We start from the raw sequence: 7,670 nt of genomic DNA, 5'->3' as shown, positions 1-7,670 counted from the left end.
GGGAGGACGGGGCGGGGCCTGGCAACGGGGCGGGCGCGGTGACGGGGACGGCGACGGGCCGGGCGGGGATGACGGGAGGACGGGGCGGGGCGCGGCGACGAGGGGCGGCGGCGATGGGGCAGAGGAGAAAGAAGCAGAGGGAGAGATGAGAAACTGAATTTTTTTTGAAGTGTTTTCTTATATAGAACCCACCTTTAGTACCGGTTGGAGCCACCAACCGGTACTAAAGGTCTATGTTGGCCAGGCGAAGCGGCGGGAACCGCACCCCCCTTAAGTACCGGGTCGTGGCGCCAACCGGTACTAAAGGCCCCCCCTTTAGTACCGGTTGGAGCCACGACCTGATACTAAAGAGTGTGCACTGCCAGGCGAGGGGTGCACAAGTTTAGTCCTACCTCGCTAGCCGAGGGGCACTCACACCTGCTTATAAGCCCCGCCACCGCTGCTATCTCGAGCTCCTCTCTAAAGCAGGCCTTCTAGGCCTACATCTGCTGCGATGCCCTGTTGGGCCTACTAGGTTACCGGGCCTGCATCCTGGCCCAACTAGAATTTGGGTTTCTAGTCGTATGCAGGCCGCTGTGGCCCAGTAGGTGGGATTTTTTTCAATTAGTTTTTTTTCTTTTCTGCTTTATTTATTTTGTTTTCTTTATTTTTAGTTGTTTTTTGCTGTATTTTGAGTTTCTTTGTGAATATTTTTCCTTTAGGTACAAAAAATTACAAACTTTCTGTTAGGGCCAGTAGTTTTCAAATTTGAATAGTTTAAATTTTGAATTATTTGAATTTTGTGTGAATCACTAGTTTGTGAATAACTTAACTTTGAAAATAGATTTTTCAGTGATTCTTTTTTCTTATGTTTAATATTAGTGTGTTTTATCATTATATTCAATTTGGTAATGCTTAGGTTATTTAAAAACGAAATGCCTTTGTAACGGATGAGTTTTCGTCCGAAACCCTGATACTTCAGAAGAGATTGTCCATTTTGTACACGAAGTGCATCCAGTTTTTGCGGTAACCCTCTCTACTTTTTTGCACATGCTATGTGGGTGAAATTATGATACCATGCCAACTTTCAACCTTTTCTGAGTTCATTTGAAATGCTTTTCAATTTCATGGTCATTTAGATGAAAAAATCAGTAAATGCATGAAAGAATTTGTTTGCACATAAAATTTCTTCGCATTTCAAATGCCAAAACACATAACTACCCTAACTATTACAGAGATTCCCTCCCAGGTGTGAAACACAGAAGAAAGTGATTATAGTGAAGCCGATCACATCCCAGATCTTTGGGTGTGAAACTTTTTCTTCGCGTGTGTCCCTTTGCGCCGTAGCCATGGAAAATCTTCATCATTTAACTGGATGCTCGGGTCAATATTCACTGTGAATGGAGCAATTTCATCAAACTTTTCATAATCTTCTGACATGTATGTCTTGTCACCCACTCCCACGATGTTTCTCTTCCCAGAAAGAACCATGTGGCGCTTTGGCTCATCGTATGATGCATTCGCTTCCTTATCTTTTATTTTTCTCGGCTTGGTAGACATATTCTACACATAGAAAACATGTGCCACATCATTAGCTAGCATGAATGGTTCGTCTGCATACGCAAGATTGTTGAGATCCACTATTGTCATTCCATACTGCGGGTCTTTCGTTACCCCGCCTCGTGTCATATTGACCCATTTGCACCGAAACAAAGGGACCTTCAAACCACGTCCATAGTCAAGATCCCATATCTCCTCTATGTAACCATAATATGTTTCCTTTCCCGTCTTGGTTGTTGCATCAAAGCGGACACCACTGTTTTGGTTGGTGCTCTTCTTATCTTGGGCGATTGTGTAAAATGTATTACCATTTATCTCGTACCCTTTGAAAGTCATTATATTTGAAGATGGTAACTGGGACAACGAGTACATGTCATCTTGAATAGAGGCGTCATGCATGGTACATGTCTGCAACCAGCCGGCGAAAATCCTGGTTTGTTCACATGTAATCCAGTCATCAGACCGCTCCAGGTGTTTGGAGCGTAGAAAATTCTTGTGTTCATCCATATACAGAGCCACCAAGGCGGAATTCTGTAGAACTGTGTAGTGTGCTTCAGTTAGAGAATGTCCGTCCATACATATTATTTGATCCCCTCCTAGCGTGCCTTTCCATCCAGTCTGCCCTTGTGCCGCGATTCAGGAACACCAATCAACTTAAGGTCAGGAATAAAGTCAATACAAAACTCAGTGACCTCCTCATTTTCATGGCCCTTGGAGATGCTTCCTTCTTGCCTAGCACGATCGATGTGTGCTGTAAAGAAGGATCTAGGGGGGGCCTACACACATCGTTGGTGAACGACCTAAAGTGAAAAGACGAATTTGCGCGATGGAGCTAGAGAATGCTGAGGGAGGGTGAGAGGGATGCGCGCGTGTGCATGCACAAGAGAAAGTTAGCGCTAGCTACAAAGATAAGAGGGTTGTGTGGGTGTAAAAGACGAATAGAGATCATATATACTTCATTATAAAAAGCGAATTCGGATATTTGAAGAATTTATCATAGTGTTTCAAACCGACGCATGTGTGAATATATATAACGGTGATACACATGGTGTGGTTATGAACATGTTATACTACATTTAATATATTTTATCTCTACTCTTATAAAAAAGGAGTTGTTGATGATGGTGTGCCTGTCAGCCTGCATTATAAGCCGTCTGATTTATATCTGGCGGATAGCAAGGAAACTATGATGGTTGAAGTTGGCAACAATCATGATTGTAGATTCTTACTGAAATAGAGAAACAAACTCAAATTCAGTATGAATTGCAGCGGTAGTATAGACATTTGGAATGCACTAAAATGTTTGTATGAGTAGGTTACATGCATTATACAGCAAGCAAAAAATTTATTCGGACATAACATGGATTCATACTCCCTCCTTCCATCTATATAGGGCATAATGAGATTTTTAAGACCGCCTTTGACTATTGACAAGATTAATAGTACATGACATGCACAATGTGAAAATTATATCATTGAAAGAACCTTTCACAGACGAATTTAACGGTGTGCTTTGTGTAAGTTGCATGTCATATACCATTGCTCTAATATTTGGTCAAAGTTAGCATCGAAAAACGCATTTGGCCCTTTATAGATGGAAGGAGGGAGTAGCTTTGAATAGCATTTGTATAGTAAAACGGGGCAAGACTCTCTCTTTGTGTGGTGTGAATAGTTTTATTTTTATTTCTTTTTGGTTGAGGGAAGTGTGAATTCATTTGGTACGTACAAGTACAATATTACTACACGTTAGGCTTGTCCCTAAAATTCAACCTGCATCTTGTTATATCCCGAAAATTCAGATATCGTGCTCCCAAAACTGGCACCTTCACAACCCGCGCCTTGCTATCCTGAAATTACAACGCGCGCAAAAACTCCCTCCAGCTGCCAAATCCCGACACATGAAATCCCCCTTCTAACCCTGAGTCGAAAGGGCCGCTAGTTCAAATCGGTGGGGGGTACTTTTGTAACACACCCTACATTTTGGACAAGCGCGTCCCTAAGTCATGCTTCACCCCCTCCCATCGCCCCCTTTTTGCCATTTGAAATCCCAGGCCGCCATAACCTCTCCGCTCCAGCCGCGAAACCCCACCCTCATTCATCCGCCACGTCACCGCTGCCCAGCCGGAGCCTCTTCCCCGACGACGTCGTCCACCACAACAGCTCGACGTCCCTCGTCCATGCTACCTCTTGAGCTTGCGTTGGATTCCCCGAAGAGGAAAGGATGATGCAGCAGAGTAGCGTAAGTATTTCCCTCAGTTTTTTTGAACCAAGGTATCAATCTAGTAGGAGGCCTCGCTCTAGTCCCTCGTACCTACACAAAATGATAGCTACTCGCAACCAACGCGATTAGGGGTTGTCAATCCCTTCACGGTCACTTACGAGAGTGAGATCTGATAGATATAATATTTTTGGTTTTTTTGGTATAGAGATGCAATGTGAAAAGTAAAAGGAAAAGTAGAAAAGCAAAACAAGATTAAAGTGATGGAGATTGATATGATGAGAATAGACCCGGGGGCCATAGGTTTCACTAGTGGCTTCTCTCAAGAGCATAAGTATTCTACGGTGGGTGAACAAATTACTGTTGAGCAATTGACAGAATTAAGCATAGTTATGAGAATATCTAGGCATGATCATGTATATAGGCATCACGTCCACTCATCGACCGCTATCCAGCATGCATCTAGAGTATTAAGTTAAAAACAGAGTAACGCTTTAAGCAAGATGACATGATGTAGAGAGATAAATTCATGAAATACGAAATAAACCCCATCTTGTTATCCTCGATGGCAACGATGCAATACGTGCCTTGCTGCCCCTTCTGTCACTGGGAAAGGACACCGCAAGATCGAACCCAAAGCTAAGCACTTCTCCCATGGCAATAAAAACCAATCTAGTAGGCCAAACCAAACTGATAATTCGAAGAGACTTGCAAAGATAACTAATCATACATAAAAGAATTCAGAGAAGATTCAAATATTATTCATAGATAGACTTGATCATAAACCCACAATTCATCGGTCTCAACTAACACACTGCAAAAAGAAGAAGATTACATCGAATAGATCTCCACAATAGAGGGGGAGAACTTTGTATTGAGATCCAAAAAGAGAGAAGAAGCCATCTAGCTAATAACTATGGACCCGAAGGTCTGAGGTAAACTACTCACACTTCATCGGAGAGGCTATGGTGATGTAGAAGCCCTCCGTGATGACGGCCCTCTCCGGCGGAGCTCTGGAACAGGCCCCAAGATGGGATCTCGTGGATACAGAAAGTTGTGGCGGTGGAATTAGGTTTTTGGCTCCCGTTCTGATTGTTTGGGGTACGTAGGTATATATAGGAGGAAGGAGTACGTCGGTGGAGCATCGAGGGGCCCACGAGGCAGGGGGCTCGCCCTAGGGGGGTGGGCACGCCCCCCACCCTCGTGACTGCCTCTTTGACTCCTTGGAGTTGGGTCCAAGTCTCCTGGATCATGTTCGGTAAGAAAATCATGTTCCCGAAGGTTTTATTTCGTTTGGACTCCATTTGATATTCTGTTTCTCCGAAATACTGAAATAGGCAAAAAAAAACAACAATTCTGGGCTGGGCCTCCGGTTAATAGGTTAGTCCCAAAAATAATATAAAAGTGGAAAATAAAGCCCAATATAGTCCAAAACAGTAGATAATATAGCATGGAGCAATCAAAAATTATAGATACGTTGGAGACCTATCAGTCCACCTCCCCGGATGAGGATCCGTCGTCCATCTCGCCGTCCCGCCGGTTCAGCCGCCCCGTCCTCCATCTCCAAGGAGCTGCTCCGACGATCGCCTCATCTATCGCGGCTGCTCCATCCCCACAGCGCCGCCTTAACCTGCTCCACCGGAACCGCAGCATCCTCATCGACTCCTCGGACGAAGCCGAGGCTTACTCGGCGCCACCAAAGAGGTTGTACACTCATCGCATCACACCTTCTCCTCAACTCGACCTCCCGGCGCCGACGGTGCTCCATCTCGCACCCCCATGGAGCGGCTACCTTGAAGCCGGCGCCGTGGGCGACATCACCACGGCGGCTCTCCCCCAGTGCGAGGCCCCTTCGGCGGCGGCGGCCATACCAGCCGGATCTGCTGCTGTTGCTCCGGCTCTCGCTCGCTCGCTCGCGCTGCTGCTGCTTGATACGTCTCCAACGTATCTATAATTTTTGATTGCTCCATGCTATATTATCTACTGTTTTGGACTATATTGGGCTTTATTCTCCACTTTTATATTATTTTTGGGACTAACCTATTAACCGGAGGCCCAGCCCAGAATTGTTGTTTCTTGCCTATTTCAGTGTTTCGGAGAAACAGAATATCAAACAGAGTCCAAACGGAATGAAATCTTCAGAAACGTGATTTTCTCATCAGATAAGATCCAGGAGACTTGGACCCTCCATCTAGAAAGCCACGAGGTGGTCACGAGGGTGGAGGGCGTGCCCCCCTGCCTCGTGGGCCCCTCGAAGCTCCAGTGACGTACTTCTTCCTCCTATATATACCTACGTACCCCCAAACGATCGGGGACGGAGCCAAAAACCTAATTCCACCGCCGCAACTTTCTTTATCCACGAGATCCCATTTTGGGGCCTGTTCCGGAGCTCCGCCGGAAGGGGAATCGATCACGGAGGGCTTCTACATAATCATCCAAGCCCCTCCGATGAAGTGTGAGTAGTTTACTTCAGACCTACGGGTCCATAGTTAGTAGTTAGATGGCTTCTTCTCTCTTTTTGGATCTCAATACAATGTTCTCCTGCTCTCTTGTGGAGATCTATTCGGTGTAATATTCTTTTTGCGGTGTGTTTGTTGAGACCGATGAATTGTGGGTTTATGATCCAGTTTATCTATGAATAATATTTGAATCTTCTCTGAATTCTTTTATGTATGATTGGTTATCTTTGCAAGTCTCTTCGAATTATGTTTGGTTTGGCCTACTAGATTGGTTTTTCTTGCCATGGGAGAAGTGCTTAGCTTTGGGTTCGATCTTGCGGTGTCCTTTCCCAGTGATAGAAGGGGCAGCAAGGCACGTATTGTATTGTTGCCATCGAGGATAACAAGATGGGGTTTTTATCATATTGCATGAAACTATCCCTCTACATCATGTCATCTTGCTTAAGGCATTACTCTATTTTTAACTTAATACTCTAGATGCATGCTGGATAGCGGTCGATGAGTGGAGTAATAGTAGTAGATGCAGGCAGGAGTCGGTCTACTTGTCTTGGACGTGATGCATATATACATGATCATACCTAGATATTCTCATTACTATGCTCAATTCTTTCAATTGCTCAACAGTAATTTGTTCACCCACCGTAGAGTACTTATGCTCTTGAGAGAAGCCACTAGTGAAACCTATGGCCCCCGGGTCTCTTTCTCATCATATCAATCTCCATCACTTTATTATTGCTTTGCTTTTACTTTGCCTTTTACTTTTCACTTGGCATCTCTATACCAAAAATACCACAAATATTATTTATCATCTCTATCAGATCTCACTTTCGTAAGTGACCGTGAAGGGATTGACAACCCCTAAGCGCGTTGGTTGCGTTGAGCTATTGTTTTTGTGTATGTACAAGGGACTCGCGCGTAGCCTCCTACTGGATTGATACCTTGGTTCTCAAAAACTGAGGGAAATACTTACGCTACTTTGTTGCATCATCCTCTCCTCTTCTGGGAAATCCAACGCAGTGCTTAAGAGGTAGCACTGCTGCTCCAGCTCTCACTCGCGCTGCTGCTGCTGCTCCGCCTCTCGCTCGATCGCTCGCTTGCCCAGCTGCTGCTGCTGCTCTCCCCCTCGCTCATGCTGATGCTCTGCTCTCATAAGCCACACTTCAGTCGACTGAATCGACTTTTGGGTCAGTCGAATTTCAGGGGTTGGGGGGCTCGCCAGAGTTAAGGAAGAACCACCCGCAGCGGGGATGGGGGCTCGCCGGAGAGGAATTCCACTATCTATCTTAGGGTTCAGGGTGGGGGCGGGGAGCCTAGAGGGCTGGTCGGGGTGGCGAGGCGGCGCTGGGGCCGGCGGTTCAGCCGGTGGTGGCTGGCGGCTCAGGGGGGTGCAGATTGAAGATGAACTGCAGGCCCTCCCTAAACTACATGTCAAGTGCCTCTCTGCTACCATTGCG

Source organism: Triticum dicoccoides, chromosome 1A, assembly GCF_002162155.2.
Source record: "Triticum dicoccoides isolate Atlit2015 ecotype Zavitan chromosome 1A, WEW_v2.0, whole genome shotgun sequence".
Lineage (NCBI taxonomy): Eukaryota > Viridiplantae > Streptophyta > Magnoliopsida > Poales > Poaceae > Triticum > Triticum dicoccoides.
Note: the sequence above shows the minus strand (reverse complement) of the source record.